Raw genomic sequence first — 19,864 nt, 5'->3', positions numbered from 1 at the left:
AGTCTTAGAGTCAAGTTAGCCTCTCCCCTCATGACTTCTAGTTCATATCAACATGTTCCCTAAACATCAGATACCAGATAGGGTTTAGGTACATGTCGCTCCGACCCTCCAGACTCTAGTCTCTGCTCCTAGCACAGAGTTCGTAGCCCCCAGCTTCTCCTAGTAATACGTCATTGCCAGTTTTCGCGCACCATTAGGTTAGAGGTCCCGGCTCCTTAGGTAGCCCCCTCCTATGTTTCCGCCCATTCATGACATATTCTGTTACGTTCGCATCACATGTCTATGTATACTCCCAGTTACACCTCTTTTTACTGTTATCTTTCGCGACTGCTACGCGTCACGCCTTCTGCTCCACCCACTGTTACGCCTACTGCAATGTAATGCTATGTGTTCGCGCTATGTATATAAGTCAATGTTTTGTTATTAAATGTGAGCGCGCTCATCCCAGACCTAGCCCCAGCAGCTGCTGGGCCTCTTTTCCCCTGCTGGGCCCCAGTTGTCCTGCTGGGCCCTGTCATTCTGTTCCTATGCAGGTTGTCCTGATCCTGTCCTTATGCTGTAATAAACCTGCAGAAACTCCTACTACCTCGAATCTTGACTCTTATTTATTGAGCTATCTGTTATGCTATAAGTCTAGTCAAAAATAGGGTATTATTTATTTATTTACCACATAATGGCGCCCGAATAGGGACTTGCCCTTTCCCCACGCGTCGGTGAAGCCACGCCGACCCCCTGACCCTCTGCAGTCGTGACGGAACCATACCGTGCACTGGCAGATATTTCTGCTCCAAGTATCCCTCAGGCCCACGGAGGAGACGGAGGAGGCGGTCCAGCATCCAAACGAGACGGTGGAGGAACGCGGCGAGTCCCGACCAGAGCCCAAGCCGAGAGTCCAAGGTCCGAGGTATCCGGAGGCCCACCCGTAACTGAAGTCCGAAGTCCGAAGTCCGTCGTAGTCCAGTCCCGTCCGAGGCTTTCCGTTCCGTATTGCCCGGTGAGTACCATTGCTGGGGTAGTATCTAGACAGGGTCAGTCTAAATTGACTCCTGGTCCGTGGGTTGGTGGTACCCAAGCCCACAAACGAAGTGTTCACCTAGGTGGATACGGGTCTTGATGCGTTCCTTTATGGGACCGGTATGTTCCGTACTGTTATAGCAGTGCATCCAGCAACTCTAGTCTGTTCCGTTCTCGAGAATTCTGTTCTGTTTCTGTTTTCAGTATTTTCAGGTAGTATTCTGTTCGAACTGTTATGTTATGATATTGTTTAATGTATTTCCAATGTCGTGGTATGCCTGAATTGTTTTCCCAATTGTTATTGTTTTTCGTGTATTGTATTGTGTTCCGATTCAAGTTTAGAATGCCGCTCTTTTCCAAGTTACGTCAGTTAAAAACCAGAAAGGGTCTGTTAGAGGAAGCAGTTCCTGTCCCGCCTAGGGACAGTCCAGGTCACTTTATGTATCAGAAACATGGCATAAGCGCCATAATGTATCTAGATTTGTGGGTAGAGTATACCAAACAGTTAGAAGAAAAGTATAGATGGCCCGTATCGGGTACATGGGATGCCGAATGTATCATGCGAGTAGAAGAAGCATTATGGAAAAAGAAAGCCAGACAGTCACAGAAAGATGCCATCGAGTTATGGCGTAAGGAAGCGCATAGAAGAACGGAAAAGGAAGTCAGAAAGTCAGAATTAAGTAGAGAATCCCAAGAACGAGCTCAAGAAAGAGAATTAATCGAGATAGGTGAACAAGTCAAAGCCGAACAGTCAGACCGACAGAGGCATGCCCTTATTAAGGGTATGTATCCTCTCCTTGCCGAAGGCTTGCCAAAAGCGACCCCAGAGGCATCCAGTAATTTCCCGCCACCATTAGTTCCGACCAAGCTACGTCACAAACCGACCGCAGCTGATATTTTTATTTCGTCCTATTTGGACGACACAGTCCCCGAATATGCCAATCCTGTTCGCGCTCCGCCAGTCCCTGTAAACCAGGTAATTCATGTTCCTCCAGACACCGGAGTACCTGTTACGGTACCCCCGGTCCAGCCTATAGTTCCACTTCCCACTCTGCCAGGACGTAGAGCCTCAGTAGACGACTCCAGTTTAGGGGCCGCAGGAGGAGCTGCTCCTCAAACCCCGCCGCCACACAAGCGTTTATCAGCACTCGAATTACATGCTCAAGCATCACAGCGTACTCCTAAAAGTAATAAGTCTGTTACAGAAATCAGGCAAGCCCTTAACGAATGTGTTTATGATCCAGTTCCAGGCGAATATACTATGGTTTTATATTCCTTACGTGTAAGGAGAGTGACCGAGTATCTAGTCACCTTGCCGAATATGAAAGAAGATCTAGACAGAATATATCGTTTCATCCGTACAGGGGATGATCCAGAAAGTATTGGCGAGATTATGTCTCAAAGGAAAGCCGAGATTCAGCTCATGATATTAAAGTTCCTGATCAATTGTCTAATAAGAGAACAAGATTACCCGTCTAAAGATCCCGCCGAAATGAGAATCCTGACAAGGTGGAGTGATAATATAGCCGAGGGTAAGCACAAGACCGTCAGTGCCATGGAGAGTATGTACAAGAAAATTCGTAAAGAAATAGTAAGGTTACACGAACAGCGTAAAGCAGCACAAGTAAGCGAGAAAGAAAGTATCTCTGATCCTGAAGAGGAAGAGAACGAGAATCCCGCCAGAATAGCGTATGTAGGAAAATCCAGATTTCCAGATCGCCATTTACGCCTAGAACCCAAGTCTGTTTTTCATCATCCAGCACCAGAACAAGGTTCTCTAGAACAAGTATTTCAAGCTACCGATCACATTCTGAAATCACGAGTCGGTTATAGTGAGTTAAGTACCATGCATGAACAAGAACTAGCCCGATCAGCAGTCCGATGGATTACTGATTCTACCACTTTTCCAGACGAAATAGTGGCACAAATGTTTCTGAAACTGCCCCCAGCCGAGCAACGACTGGTGGGTATGTATATGATCCAGCACCTCATTACTCTGTATGAGGGTCAACATTCTGATCCAGGCCCGTTACACGATATCCTGAACGAGTTACTCCAGTATAAATGGAGAGGTCTAGGTACCGATTTAATTATTGTCATTCTAGAACAGCGCCACAAATATAGAACGTTTTTGAACCCGCATTTTGTTCATGTCTCACCCCCAGAAAGTAAATCGTTTTACATAGACAGACAGAATCCGTTACGAGAAGTCCACCCAGTCCAAGGGGCGGGTGGCGTAATGCAACGAGTGTTTGTATACACTCCGATTTCAAAGATGGAACTTCTTGAAATGAAGAAATTAATTCCCTGTCATGACAAAGATCCAGCAGGGTTCCATAGAGAATTAAAAGACATGCTCCGTATGGGAGAATACACTTACCCAGATATCATTAAAATGTTAAAGGTCCTGTTACCCGCAGGGGTGTATGAAAAGTTAAAAGAAAAAGAATGGGAGGTGGGAGAGAAAAAGATCGATTGGGCAGCTCTAGAAGCTGAAGACAAGGCACGAGTACCAGGTACCGGTCTTGGAGATAAATGTAAAGAATTACCAGAATTATTGATTCAAGTTTTACCCAGATTATTGACAACTAGGAAAGAAGACTGGGATGCAATCTCAGCCTGTAAACAGAAACAAGATGAAGACATTAGTGATTTTTATTCTAGATTCGAGAAATGTTTCAGTATTAACAGTGGTCTTAAGACAAGTAGTGAGTCATACCCTCATCTTTTCGTTACCAAATTAGTCGAGAATTCAAGTCCACAAATTAAAAACCGAGTTTTGAAAGTCGAAAGCACCTGGCAAGCAAATACTCCGTCCCAGATGCTCCAGATGCTCCAGTATCACCAGAATAGAATCAGAGAAGAGCAAGAACACGAGAGAAAACGTATGAAAGACACGAAAATGAAAGTGCTAGTTGCACAATCTGTTCCTCAAGACAGTCAGAAGAGGGGTCCGAATCAAGCCAGTCATCCTGCAGCTCCCGTTAAAGGGAACTGCAATTATTGTAAACAGCCAGGTCATTTTATAAACGAGTGTGCAGTTCTGAAACATAATATAGCTACTGGTAAGACTAAAGAAAGACCACGTCCGCCTAGACAAGAACAAGTTTCACAGATTCCTCAGCCACAGAATGCACAACAGACAGTTACAGTACCGCAGCCTATTGCTGCAACACAGCATGTTACATCGCAGATGTACCAGTATGCACAGTCTGAGTATCCAGAGTACCAGTCATATTCATGAAACAGCCTAGAGAGGGAGGTAGGCTTGCCTCTCATCGAGATACCTGTAGATCAAGAAGGTCCCTATGTTCACAGCCAAGTATTAGGGAAAGACAGAAAATTTTTGATCGATACAGGGGCAAGTAGGACCACAATTAGTCATGCCGAAGTTCCAGGGGCTCCGCTCTCAGGCTCAAGAAATGTTTCCCTTGGATTTTCAGGAAAACCCATCGTTAATGAGATATCAAAGCCAGTTACTCTAGAAGTAGGTCCATTGTCCCGTACTACTGATCTGTTACTTACTAAGTCATGTCCAGAAAATCTGTTAGGTATTAAGACACTGAAAGAGTTAGGTGCAGTTATTTGCTGTTCCCCAGAGGGAATACGTCTGTTCCTACGTGACTTTAAGGGTCACTATGTGTTACGAGATTTTGATTCAAGATTGTCTAATGTTCCGCAGCATTTATGGGCGCAAGGTCCAACTGATGTAGGTTACATGCAAATCACACCCCATCGTGTGACTCTCAAGCCAGGTGTAGTGTTACCCCGAATCAGACAGTACAGATTGCCACCTGAGGCTGTAGCAGCCTTATCCAAAATTATTGACGAGCTCATGGCTCAAGGAGTAGTTGTAGAAACTGACTCCAATGTATGCAATTCTCCGATCATTCCAGTCATGAAACGTACTGATCCAAATGCACCCCCAGTATATCGATTAGTGATTGATTTACGAGAGCTTAATAAATGTATAATTCCTCAGTACCCAGTTGTTCCAGACATCTCTTCCCTGTTAACAGCCATTGATTCCGAAGCCATGTTTTTCACTGTCATTGACCTCAAGAATGCATTTTTTAGTGTTCCAATTCATCCAGACAGCCAGTTTCTTTTCGGATTTTGTTTAAATGGAAGGAGCTATATGTTTACACGCGCTCCTCAAGGTTTCACAGAAAGCCCTAGTATTTACAGTCAAGCACTCAAGAGACAACTAGACAATATTCACATGCCAACTGACACTGCCCTGCTCCAGTATGTCGATGATCTACTGATCACAGCCCGTTCTGAACGTGCTTGCGAGCGAGCATCACTTACAGTTCTGTATTTTCTAGCCGAGATGGGGCACAAGGTGTCACCTTCGAAGCTTCAATTTTGTGTCCAGCAAGTGGTATACTTAGGACACTTGCTGTCCAAGAGGGGTAGGCAGTTGACACCCGACCGTATCCAGTTAATAGCGAGTCTTCCCCAGCCCAGAACCCAGAAGGAGGTACGTGCCTTTATCGGCCTTACTTCTTATTGTAGACAATGGATTCCCCAGTATGCATTTCTAGCCAAGCCACTGATACAGTTAACGACACAGGAGGCAGCCGTATCGACTGTCCTCCCTTGGACATCTGAACATACACTTAGTTTCAACGAGTTAAAGAAAGCCCTATGTCAAGCTCCAGTTCTAGCTACACCGAACTACAGTAAGCCTTTTACACTTTTTGTTACTGAACGCGAAGGTACAGCATTATCTGTTCTCACACAAGATCAAGCAGGTCAATACAAGCCCTGTGCTTATTTTTCGAGCACATTAGATCCAGTCGCCCAGGCGTTGCCTGCGTGCCTCAAGTCAGTTGCAGCCACAGCACTAGCTATCAGACAAAGTGATTCCATAGTTTTAGGACATTCCCTGACAGTACAAGTTCCACATTCAGTAGAAGTTCTTTTAAACCGAACACAAACTCAGCACTTGACAATTGCACGTTTAACAGGTTATGAATTGACACTGTTCCAGCCACACATAGAAATTAGACGCTGCAACGTTCTGAATCCTGCTACACTGTTACCATCAGTTAATTCAAATCCAGACCCACATGATTGTGTGGAAGTAGTTAACATTACGACAAAGCCAAGACAAGACCTGACAGACATTCCGTTACCAGATCCTGACCTGACACTTTATGTGGATGGTTCATGTATGAGAACTAGTACAGGAGAACTAGTCGCCGCGTATGCAGTGACTACTGACACTGAAGTTATTGAAACACACCGTATTGATACTCTGTCCGCTCAAGCAGCAGAGCTAGTTGCTCTGACACAAGCCTGTATACACGCCAAGAACCTGAAAGTTAATGTTTACACAGATTCACGTTACGCATTCGGAGTTGTACACGACTTCGGAGTGCTCTGGCAGGAGAGAGGTTTCATGACTTCTCATGGAACCAAGATTCAGCATGGTCTCCTTATTCAAGCCCTGTTAGATGCCATACATTTACCGACATCTATTGCTATCATGAAATGCAAAGCACATACGAAAGTCACTGACATTATTTCCCAAGGTAATGATCTAGCAGACCGCACAGCCAAGCTTACAGCACAGACTCCAGACATTCCAGTAAACATGACACATACTCCAGATCTGATTACATGCATGACAGTTAAGGACCCTACACAAGATGTCATAGATATTCAGTTACATGCTACCCCCGATGAAATCAAGAAATGGTCTGAACAAGGAGGGGTCCAGACAGATCAAGGATGGTTAACGAAGGGTAGAGCCACATGGTTTCTCCCCGATTCTATGGTTCAAGTCATTATCAATACCGCACATAGTCCAGCACATTTAGGAGAAAAAGCTATGTTAGACAGTATCCAGAACATTTGGTTCAACAAGCATTTACGAGCTGCAGCCAAGCAGAAAGTCCGTACCTGTATGATATGTTGTCAGTTTAATCCAGGTAAAAGTGTCCCGGTGGAACAAGGTGGTTTCCAGCCCCCTGACCACCCTTTTGAGGTCCTCCAGATGGATTATATTCAGATGGAGCGATGTCGAGGTTTCAAGTATGTCCTTGTAGTAGTATGCGCTTTGTCCAGGTGGACAGAAGCATATCCAGTCCCAGATTACACAGCCGCGACCACTGCCAAGCAGTTGGTTCGTGAATTTTTCCCTAGATACGGACTCCCTAGAGTCGTATATTCTGATAACGGTCAGCCATTCTCCTCAGAACTCATGAGACACGTTTCCCTGTTGTTAGGGTACCAGTGGAAGTTCCATTGTGTACGCCATCCAGAAGCAGCTGGACTAGTCGAGAGACATAATCAGACTCTGAAAATCCGTATAGCAAAAGTCTGTAAAGACAAGGGTGTGGACTGGTTAGTAGCTTTGCCAGTCACTCTGTTTTACATGCGTATGGTCGCACATTCCAGATCAGGTCTGTCCCCGTATGAGGTCGTATTCGGCCGCCCCCCTAACATGTGGGGTACTCCTAGACCCCGAAGTATTACCGATGTTTCATGTAATATGCTGACAGATTACCTAGCTTCCTTGATGTCTGCCCTCAACTCATGTCGTTCACAGGTTGCCGCCGCATTTCCAGACAATACCGAGGTGGCACCGCACGAGATCGTTCCAGGTTCCTTGGTGATGATCAGAAATTTTGACAGATCAAGTCCGCTGGAACCACGTTGGAAGGAGCCACGTCAGGTCCTCTTGACCACCCGAACTGCCGTCAAGTTGGAAGGCAGGAAGGGGTGGGTACACCTTTCTCATGTAAAACTTTTCAAAGGACCGAAGCCAGTCTTCAAAAACATTTCCAAGAACATTTCCCAGGATTCAAAGGATTGCCAGAACATTGTTTTAAAGGACTGTCCCGCACCGGACATTATTACAACCCCTCCCTTGTTAGAGAAAACTCCGCAACAGGAGTATAAGTTAAAGCTCAGGTCTAATAAGTCAGCCAGTTTGATTGTATAAGTCCTCCCCTAGGTGAAACGGTTAAATTGTTTCTGACATGTATAAAATAGACCCCCATAGTGAGAGAGTCAGTCGAAGTTCACTTCAATGTATCGTTTTTTTGAGTTTCATATTATTTCTCAGCATAATGATTTCCTGCACCAGCTACGCATTTTTCCTGTATTTACCAGTTCCTCATGTAAATATGTCTGCTAATGCTACAGTAGAGCACACGTTTAGTGATCTGCCTCCTCACGAATATTCTTACCGCCTCGCTATGCGCAACAACACATTCATCCGTATGTTACATTATTCACACCAGACCAGCAATGCCACTAATTGTTGGGTGTGTGGTCGACTCCCCCCTTTCCAGACACCGAAGGGAGTTCTGCCACTGTTTCCTTATCCATTCTCACATAATGGTTCGTGTGGAGCATGGTCCACGTTAACGTCGTCCTCAACAGATATGTCTTTTCTTAACAGTACATGTTTTCCAGACAAGCAAGGTTTTCCCCACAGGACAGGTTTAGATCTAGAACATGAAGTATATAATTTAGGTAATTATTCGTCGAATTTCATGGTCCTGAATGTTCAGTCTGATACTACTCCAGACTTACCTGCTATTTCAGTACTACCAGTCAAAGGCGAATTATGTGTCCAAAGTTATGGTTCTATACACATAGGTCATAGTGAATGTACTACTGTTATTCAGTATAGTGACAGTGGGAAATCTGTTTTCAAAGCTTCACGTCATTCTTATTTTATTTGTGGTCAAGCTGCATATGTCCGTCTGCCCCTCGATTGGGAGGGAACCTGTTACATTGCCTTCCTACTGCCACCTGTTTTCCTAGCCCCATCTGATTATCACAGAAACACACATCTAGTACACATTAGACATAGAAGGGAGTCCCCAATTGTCGATTATACTGAAACTACTCTAGAACAGTATACAGATTTCAATAAAGGTTTCTTCTTCTTTGTAGGACCTGTCCAGAATAGTAAACTGATCCGTAGGTTAACAAGAACCCTTGAAGCTGTAGTTAATGAGACTGCCTCTGCTCTAGGTAACCTAACCGAAGAACAATCTGCTATGAGATTTGTCGTTTTGCAAAATCGTCTCGTCCTTGACGTCATACTGGCCGATAGGGGCGGGGCCTGTAGAGTCATCGGATCTAGTTGCTGCATTTTCATTCCAAATAACGCGCCGTCTGTTTATTCAGCTATAACCAGACTCCATAAAATTGCCCATCTGTTACATCAAGATCCAGGCACCTGGACATGGTCCGGTTGGTTCTGGAATATAATTTCCGCATGGGGATGGAAAGTCCTGTCCTTCCTAGGTATTGCAGTAGCGATCATATTCAGCTGCTGCCTCTGTATACAATGTGGCCCTGCGATTTGCAGCATGTGTGCTACCTCTTGTATTCCTAGTCCCAAGCCCCGTTCTAAATCCCGTTCCAAGACAATTCGAGACGAGCAAATGGTACTGTATGAAATGATAGATGGTATCATGAAAATTGATGTTTCCTGATGGAAACGTAGTGACAAGGAGGGAATGTGGAAAAGTAAATTTTGCCATGTTCTGTGTCCCTACGCCTCATCCATCATATGTTATGTGTGCATGATCAATATGCATATGTTATTCCCCATTTCTGATTAAAGACGCAATTACAGTTGTGTCCACCTCTGGTATGTTAGTTTCCAGTCCTCGTGAATACTACGAATATCAGGCCTATGTAAAGTAATGTTGCCACGTTTCTCAGTGTGCACGTTATTCCATTATAAAATCCCCGTTTCTAGGCCTCAAAAGGGCCCGGACCCTGGATTCAGCTCCTGTCTCCTGAAAGCCTCGCTGAGGAGCGATACAGCCCCCACCTGTATCCTCGACCCTTCACTTACTTCCTGCCTCGCAGTGCCCGGTGCAGCTTGGCTCTGCCTCTGAGTCTGCCAAAAGTATGTTATAGTTCCAGCTATCAGTTCAGTCCTCCTCTTCTGCATTCCTAAGCTACTGAACTGCATCAATAGTTTCCGTCATTGTCTAGCCTACTCGGCTCCACGTTAGAGAAATACTGTATTTAATGGTCATTTAGTATTCTTCATCACGCACTACATGTAGAATAATGCATGGTCCAGTCTTAGAGTCAAGTTAGCCTCTCCCCTCATGACTTCTAGTTCATATCAACATGTTCCCTAAACATCAGATACCAGATAGGGTTTAGGTACATGTCGCTCCGACCCTCCAGACTCTAGTCTCTGCTCCTAGCACAGAGTTCGTAGCCCCCAGCTTCTCCTAGTAATACGTCATTGCCAGTTTTCGCGCACCATTAGGTTAGAGGTCCCGGCTCCTTAGGTAGCCCCCTCCTATGTTTCCGCCCATTCATGACATATTCTGTTACGTTCGCATCACATGTCTATGTATACTCCCAGTTACACCTCTTTTTACTGTTATCTTTCGCGACTGCTACGCGTCACGCCTTCTGCTCCACCCACTGTTACGCCTACTGCAATGTAATGCTATGTGTTCGCGCTATGTATATAAGTCAATGTTTTGTTATTAAATGTGAGCGCGCTCATCCCAGACCTAGCCCCAGCAGCTGCTGGGCCTCTTTTCCCCTGCTGGGCCCCAGTTGTCCTGCTGGGCCCTGTCATTCTGTTCCTATGCAGGTTGTCCTGATCCTGTCCTTATGCTGTAATAAACCTGCAGAAACTCCTACTACCTCGAATCTTGACTCTTATTTATTGAGCTATCTGTTATGCTATAAGTCTAGTCAAAAATAGGGTATTATTTATTTATTTACCACAAACTACACAAGACTTTTAGTCTTTTGTAGTTTAATAATGGAGGGTTATTCTGGTTTTTAGCACCCCCCACCCTGCCCCCCCCCACCCCACCTTCCTGCCCCACCTTAACTCCCTCCACTGGCCGCGCTGTTTGCCCTCCCACCTCCCCTCAATGCCGACTTGAGCACTGGTGGCGCTTGGATCCATAAACAGGATCGTCATAAATTAATTAATGCCGGGCCTGGAAGCTCGTGAGGTGGAGAAAGATACCAGCCTCAGCCAAGCCGACACATTTATAGTGGATGAGAATTAAACTGTGGTAGCAGTCGTGCTCCACTATCTCCCGAAAGTTTTTTTCTTTCGTTTTTGCTCCTGCACTTTTAATATCATCACCACAGCAGTACAGGTAGCAACAGGTAAGACAAGACAGTCAGAGAATTTGTTTCCTGGTCTGGATCTTGTGTAACGTAACTGGTGCTCATGTTAGTTAGGGGCACGGACACTTGCCGCTTAATTTACATGACTCATTGTAATCTAAGTGGCAAGCGCTTCAATACTTCGGTCGAGTTCGCGCTATAATAAAACTTAAAAAAAAAAAGTCTGTGACTCCATGCACTCTGACACCTGATCTGCAGCAAGCCAGCAATCAGTTAGTTCAGGGCTGAGGCAGTTTCTCAAAATCTGAGCCAGGCACAGGTATTCCGAGTACGCCTGCACCTAGATGCGGACAAGCAAAACAAATCTCCCGATTACACATCAGGTGGAGCGGAACTGCCAGATGGAACCATTCCACTGTGTCTGTTTAGGAGTGGGTTTTTCCTTTTATGGGTACCAGACCGGATTCTTCTGCTCTGTAATTCCACGTTCCACAGGCTTTAACTCATCACTGACAACACTGCATCAGATTTTACACATAAATGTGCGCGCAAATATGATCCCCCTTACAGTGCAACACGTAATCAGGGCCGAAGTGGTGAAAAAAAAAGTGGTGAAAGTTCCATATGGTGCATCTGGAAATAACATGAGAGGCTTGGGCTTGACTCTTGCCCCTTCGCTTTTTTTTCTGAGCAGCACTTACCCCCAGATGCATCAAGAACCCAATGTGCGATTCCTTAATAGCGAAAAATACTGATTCGCTATTAAGGAATAGCAACATGGAATGCATCAAGAAATCACTTAAAAAATAGCAATTACTTAGAATTCCTTAATTGCGAGTCGCAATTAAGGAATACCTCCCCATTCATTCCTATGGGCCTAGAGGCCCATAGGAATGAATGGGAAGACAATCTCAATTTGCGAATCGCAATTAGCAATTCGCAAATTGAGATTGCGATTTCAAGGGTGCAGGGGTGTCAAAAGGACACCCTGTTGCACCCCTGAAATTGATATGTGCACATATGTTGTGCACACACATGCCCTTAGGGAATGTGTGTGCGCAAAATGAAACTTTGAAAAATGCACTTTAGTGCATTTTTCAAAGTTTTTGCAAATTACCATGAAGTTGTACTTCATGGTAATTTGCGTGCCCTATTAGCGAATTCGCTATTTTAAAAACTTTCATGCATTGCATTTAAGGAATCTTAATTTGAGATTCCTTAAATGCAAATAATCGCAATTTAGTGATTTCTAAAAATTGCGATTTTTGCATTTGGGATGATGCATCCCAAATGCAAAAATACCGCTCGCAAAGCGGCAGATTCTGAGAATCTGCCCCTTTGCGAGTGGATTTTTGTTTGATGAATCTGGGCCATAGTGTACTAAACGTCACAGATAGGAGAAATGCATCATGTACTGCGCAGGACTCACGCCACAGATAGGCTGTTCTGTGATGACCTTGCGTGCCCCAGAATGCGCCAGCTTGCCTGGGTCTGGCCACTTATAAAACAAGCATTTGCAATGCAATAGGTCTCGCAACTGCGAGTTTTGGAGCTATTGGTATTGTAAATGGTATTGTAAATGACAATGCCTTTAATTTATGTTGTACAAACCTAAACATAAATAAAAGGCATTGTCATTTACAATGCCAATAGTTTAAACTTGCGTAAATGCGAGACCTATTGCATTGCAAATGCTTGTTTCAGGAGGATTCCTTCTCGCAGGCCCCCAAATCCTGTTTCGCTTCTTTCCTGTGCCAGTTTGTTATCCCCCTCCCACACGCAGTCCTGACGTTTTATTCACACCTCCCCAACTGTGAAGCATTGTTCACTTCCTGTCCAAAAAACCTGTGAGCCCTGATAAAATGCAGGGAGTATTACTGCCCCAGAGTGCACCTTGTGGGGGCAGCTACTGAGTGTTCCTGAATGCAGAGACCAGCTGATGTTTCAGGAGAGGATGTGCCAGGACACGAGAGCTGTACCTCCAGCAGTGGAATCCACCCCCTTCCAGATTCTTCTAGCCAGGGAGGCAAGGCAGGGAGCCTAGGAAGAGCACGCTAAGCTCGCTCGCCCACTTGGTGATGGGGTGCCAGAACACATAGTGACTTGAGAAGTCTGGGTGTAGTACATCCCACTGGTAGTTTGTGTTACTGACTTATTCCTAGACATTCAAACTCAGATTTAACCCTGAAGTAAAATACACCCTGTAATGGAGAGTTTTAGTGAGGAGCAGTTGGCAAGTGGTAATAATAAAATAGACCCTTGTATTGTAAAGCAATAAGCAAATATAATGCACCAACTTGATACTTGTACTGTGTTCCAACAGTGCACATGTAACACCTTAAGCACATTTTATGAATGTGATATATCACCCTTATAAATCATCCGTGCTTCAGGAATTATGAGACACACATAAGGATCAAAACTGCCACAGGGACACACATCACACACAGTTATCTACAAGCATCAGACATCTACAAGCATCAGACATCCACAAGCATCAGGCATCAGACATCCACAAGCATCATGCATCATACATCCACAAGCATCATGCATCATACATCCACAAGCATCAGCCATCAGACATCCACAAGCATCAGACATCAGGCATCAGACATCCACAAACATCAGGCATCAGACATCCACAAGCATCAGGCATCAGACATCTACAAGCATCAGACATCCACAAGCATCAGGCATCAGACATCCACAAGCATCAGCCATCAGACATCCACAAGCATCAGACATCAGGCATCAGACATCCACAAACATCAGGCATCAGACATCCACAAGCATCAGGCATCAGACATCTACAAGCATCAGACATCCACAAGCATCAGGCATCAGACATCCACAAGCATCAGGCATCAGACATCCACAAGCATCAGGCATCAGACATCCACAAGCATCAGGCATCAAACATCAGGCATCAACCATCCATAAGCATCAGGTATCAGACATCAGGCATCAGACATCCACAAGCATCAGGCATCAGACATCAAGCATCAGACATCTTCAAGCATCAGACATCAGGCATCAGACATCAGGCATCAGACATCCATATGCATCAGGCATCAGACATCCACAAGCATCAGGCATCAGACATCCACAAGCATCAGGTATCAGACATCAGGCATCAGACATTCACAAGCATCAGACATCAGGCATCAGACATCCACAAGCATCAGGCACCAGACATCCCAAAGCATCAGACATCAGGCATCAGACATCAGGCATCAGACATCCACAAGCACCAGGCATCAGACATCAATCATCATACATCAGGCATCAGACATTCACAAGCATCAGGCATCAGGCATCAAACATTCACAAACATCAGCTATCAGACATCAGGCATCAGACATCCACAAGCATCAGGCATCAGACATCAGACATCTTCAAGCATCAGACATCAAGCATCAGACATCAGGCATCAGACATCCACACACATCAGGCATCAGACATCCACAAGCATCAGGCATCAGGCATCAATCATCATACATCAGGCATCAGACATCCACAAGCATCAGACATAAGGCATCAGACATCCTCAAGCATGAGGCATCAGACATCCACAAGAATCAGGCATCAGACATCAGGCATCAAACATCCACAAGCATCAGGTATCAGACATCAGGTATCAGACATCCACAACCACCAGGCATCAGACATCCACAAGCATCAGACATCAGACATCCACAAGCATCGGGCATCAGACATCAGGAATCAGACATCAGGCATCAGACATCCACAACCATCAGGCATCAGACATCCACAAGCATCAGACATAAGGCATCAGACATCCTCAAGCATGAGGCATCAGACATCCACAAGCACCAGGCATCAGACATCCACAAGCATCAGGCATCAGACATCAGGCATCAAACATCCACAAGCATCAGGTATCAGACATCAGGTATCAGACATCCACAACCATCAGGCATCAGACATCCACAAGCATCAGGCATCAGACATCAGCCATCCACAAGCATCAGACATCAGACACCAGACATCAGGCATCAGACATATACAATCATCAGGCATCCAACATCAGGCATGAGACATCCACAAGCATCAGACATCAGGCATCAGACATCCATAAGCATCAGGCATCAGACAACAGGCATCAAACCTCCACAAGCATCAGGCATCAGACATCTGACATCAGGCATCAGACATCAGACATCCACAAGCATCAGACTTCAGACATCCGAAAGCATCAGACATCAGGCATCAGGCATCAGACATCCACAAGCATCAGACATCAGCCATCAGGCATCAGACATCCACAAGCATCATACATCAGGCATCAGATGTCAGGCATCAGACATCCGACATCCACAAGCATCAAACTTCATACATCCAAAAGCATCAGACATCAAGCACCAGGCATCAGACATCCACAAGCATCAGACATCAGACATCAGACATCCACAAGCATCGGGCATCAGACATCAGGAATCAGACATCAGGCATCAGACATCCACAACCATCAGGCATCAGACATCCACAAGCATCAGACATACGGCATCAGACATCCTCAAGCATGAGGCATCAGACATCCACAAGCACCAGGCATCAGACATCCACAAGCATCAGGCATCAGACATCAGGCATCAAACATCCACAAGCATCAGGTATCAGACATCAGGTATCAGACATCCACAACCATCAGGCATCAGACATCCACAAGCATCAGGCATCAGACATCAGCCATCCACAAGCATCAGACATCAGACACCAGACATCAGGCATCAGACATATACAATCATCAGGCATCCAACATCAGGCATGAGACATCCACAAGCATCAGACATCAGGCATCAGACATCCATAAGCATCAGGCATCAGACAACAGGCATCAAACCTCCACAAGCATCAGGCATCAAACATCCGACATCAGGCATCAGACATCAGACATCCACAAGCATCAGACTTCAGACATCCGAAAGCATCAGACATCAGGCATCAGGCATCAGACATCCACAAGCATCAGACATCAGCCATCAGGCATCAGACATCCACAAGCATCATACATCAGGCATCAGATGTCAGGCATCAGACATCCGACATCCACAAGCATCAAACTTCATACATCCAAAAGCATCAGACATCAAGCATCAGGCATCAGACATCCAAAAGCATCAGACATCAGCCATCAGGCATCAGACATCCACAAGAATCAGACATCAGGCATCAGACATCAGGCATCAGACATCCGACATCCACAAGCATCAGACTTCAGACATCCACAAGCATCAGGCATCAGACATCTTGCATCAGACATCCACAAGCATCAGGCATCAGACATCAGGTATCAGATATCAGGCATCGGACATCCACAAGCATAAGGCATCAGACATCCACAAACATCAGACATCAGGCATCAGACAGCCACAAGCATCAGGCATTAGACATCAGTCATCAGACATCCACAAGCATCAGGCATCAGACATAAGGCATCAGACATCCACAAGCCACGTGTGCACTCACTACTGTCACAGAGTACACAGCGTGCACGACATCGCAGCCGAAGAAGGAAACATGTTGCAGGACATGTTCAAATAACATCAGCGTGTCTTAAAGCATCTAAACCGTTTCACTCAAATCTATTGTTCTTCAAAATGCAGGAAAATGCTGATATATGTTTTGGCGGGATATATATATTATTTATACATTTAGTTTGTAATGAATGTCAGATTAGAGGAAACAGGATACTGAAAGTCAGGGGTCTACTAGTTATATCTCCTCCAGCAGAAGTGATGATGACAAAACAGAGCTAGAATTTAAAACAAGCTCAGCCGAGACTTAAAAAGCAGTGTGTTTATTTTTGCATCGTGCTTTAAAGTGAAAGTGGGATGCAAAAATAAACACGCTGCTGCCTTGGCAGGAAAGACACAGAGTCTGTCGGGATTCCCCTGCGCATTGCATGGAGCCTAGCAGTCAAGTCCCTAGGAGATCACCAGTGGCAGGTAGCAATGCATCCTTTCCACTGTGCTTTGTAGATAGTTTGCACCATAATATTGTTCGTTCACGGTCCTGAAGAATCGCCACTGATCATTGTTTGACACATTTAAGGCGATGAACATGTCGACCATCTGGGAGTAGAGTAGATATTTTGTTGCATATTGAATAAAACACTCTACCTCTCCCTTCTTGTTTTATTCAGGCAGGGTACCTAATAGAATAACGTTTGTACTAGGACACTCTGACCTGTTTTAAACTGCACCACACACATCTACATAGGACTAAGCCCCTCACACCAACTGCACCATTACGGCAAGGAACAGATGATCTCCGCCAAAGAGCCCCTTTAAGGGTGCCCGTTGGGCATTGCAGCGCCCGCCCAACGAGGAGCAGGCTCAAATGATGAAGCATGACACCTAGCTTGCTGGGTGTGTGAGAGCCCTAGTTCCGAAAGGAGAATTTCCACTCTCCTGTAATGCATTGGCTGGCTGGACTCTACCTTTGGGGCTGTTCTTTACCTGCCGCCACTGTCCGCTGTTCCTTCCCTGCGGCCGGGCTTGGCTCCGCCCCCCCTGGACAGCGAAAGACTGGCCGGGCTTCGCTCCGCCGGTCCACCTTCCACTTCCTGCCTACAAGCCCCAGGATCCTTTGGGGCACACCGACGTGTCCAGTGGCCGCCCCAGGAGGCACATAAAGACTCGGTGGGGGCAGAGTCCCCCGGTGCTGGCAGGACTCTACCTTTGGGGCTGTTCTTAACCTGCCACCACTGTCCGCTGTTCCTTCCCTGCGGCCGGGCTTGGCTCCGCCCCCCCTGCACAGCGAACGACTGGCCGGGCTTCGCTCCGCCGGTCCACCTTCCACTTCCTGCCTACAAGCCCCAGGATCCTTTGGGGCACACTGACGTGTCCAGTGGCCGCCCCAGGAGGCACATAAAGACTCGGTGGGGGCAGAGTCCCCCGGTGCTGGCTGGACTCTACCTTTGGGGCTGTTCTTAACCTGCCACCACTGTCCGCTGTTCCTTCCCTGCGGCCAGGCTTGGCTCCGCCCCCCCTGCACAGCGAACGACCGGCCGGGCTTCGCTCCGCCGGTCCACCTTCCATTTTGTGCCTACAAGCCCCAGGCTCCTTTGGGGCACGCCTACGTGTACAGTGGCCGCGCCAGGAGGCGCATAATGACTCGGTGGGGGCCGAGTCCCCCGGTGCAGGCTGGACTCTACCTTTGGGGGTGTTCTTTACCTGCCGCCACTGTCCGCTGTTCCTTTCCTGCGGCCGGGCTTGGCTCCGCCCCCTGCACAGCGAACGACCGGCCGGGCTTCGCTCCACCGGTCCACCTTCCACTTCCTGCCTACAAGCCCCAGGATCCTTTGGGGCACACCGACGTGTCCAGTGGCCGCGCCAGGAGGCGCATAAGTACTCGGTGGGGGCCGAGTCCACCGGTGCTGGCTGGACTCTACCTTTGGGGCTGTTCTTTACCTTAGAAACAAACAAGGAGTACCACCAACATGGAATCGCCGATTCCTAATGGGGTGTGTGGTTAAACAAAAGAGAGAGAAATCTCCTTTTGTTAAGAAACCCATCACTCACCACCTAGTGGTGACATGCTTCATCATCGGGGTCCACCCTAATGACCTAGCGTCATCAGGGTGTGCTACAACACCTGTTTACAGTGGAGCAGGTTGTGAGTGAGGGTGCGTGAAAAAAATTATAAGTGAGTTAAAAATTGTCCTGGTTTAACTTGGAAAAATAGAATTTTTATTTGCAAGCAACTGGACAATGTTAAAATCAATGGCGAGATAGAGTGAGGGTAATTATGAGCCCATGTATCTCTATGTGTATCTGGTCTACATGTTTCAACCATAAAGGTATTAAATAACCAGGTTTTCTTCAGGACCAACAAACCCTGAGAGTGGATGGTGTGCGTACCCTAAAAGAAGCACCCGGTCCTACTCTCTGGGACCACAATGGGGCAAAAGTGTGCCTGTGGTGTGGGCTTGAACCACAGTGGGTAAGCCTAAAATTATCAAAATACCTGTAAAGGAAGAATGAAGACAAATGTCAGATTTTAAACTTTTACAAGCCTGTTACGTTGTGCAGTGCCTCGCATTCTTGTCTGCATGCTGTTAGCCCCATTAGGATAAGTGCCTTTTGCTTGACGTTGCAAAAATCCAGGCACAGAGGGTTGCTAGTTGTGCCTCTATTCTGTGTGATGATGTGGAAGTGCCTTGGCCGTAATTTAGCGATTGATTTTTTCCACAACTTGCAGGCTTTACAGTTATACGTGCTGTGCGGTGCCTCTATATCTATTCAACTCACACGCATTACATCATATTTATGTGGCGTGATAAAGTCTCGCATTCAAATTGTGCGGGCGAGGTCATCTTTTCAAGAAGGTGCATGTACTACCATACTCAACACACTCAACACAAGACGGACTCACGTACATTAAAACATATAAGACACACACGCAGCTGATATAAAGCTTACTCTCAATGGGGTATTAGGATACCTCATAGGGCGGGGAAAGGTTATCCTCACTACAAGAACGTATTCTGAAACATAAGATTGGTAGATAGTTTCATGAATAGCGAGTTGATCAGAGTCGTCTCAGAAAAAACGGAGCCATGCTAGTAGGTGTGCGCTGCCCGTTGTTGATCTATGCGCTCGTCTGTCTAGGCGATTACTTACAGTTTCAGTGCGAGGTCTGTGGCCGTTTACCTAATTCCGTCCGCCGCCCTGCTACAATGAGACCGGGAGCTCGTGGACTAAGATATTCACGCATAGCTTCCGCAATGGGC

Source organism: Lissotriton helveticus, chromosome 8, assembly GCF_964261635.1.
Source record: "Lissotriton helveticus chromosome 8, aLisHel1.1, whole genome shotgun sequence".
NCBI lineage: Eukaryota > Metazoa > Chordata > Amphibia > Caudata > Salamandridae > Lissotriton > Lissotriton helveticus.
This window is presented reverse-complemented; position numbering follows the sequence as displayed.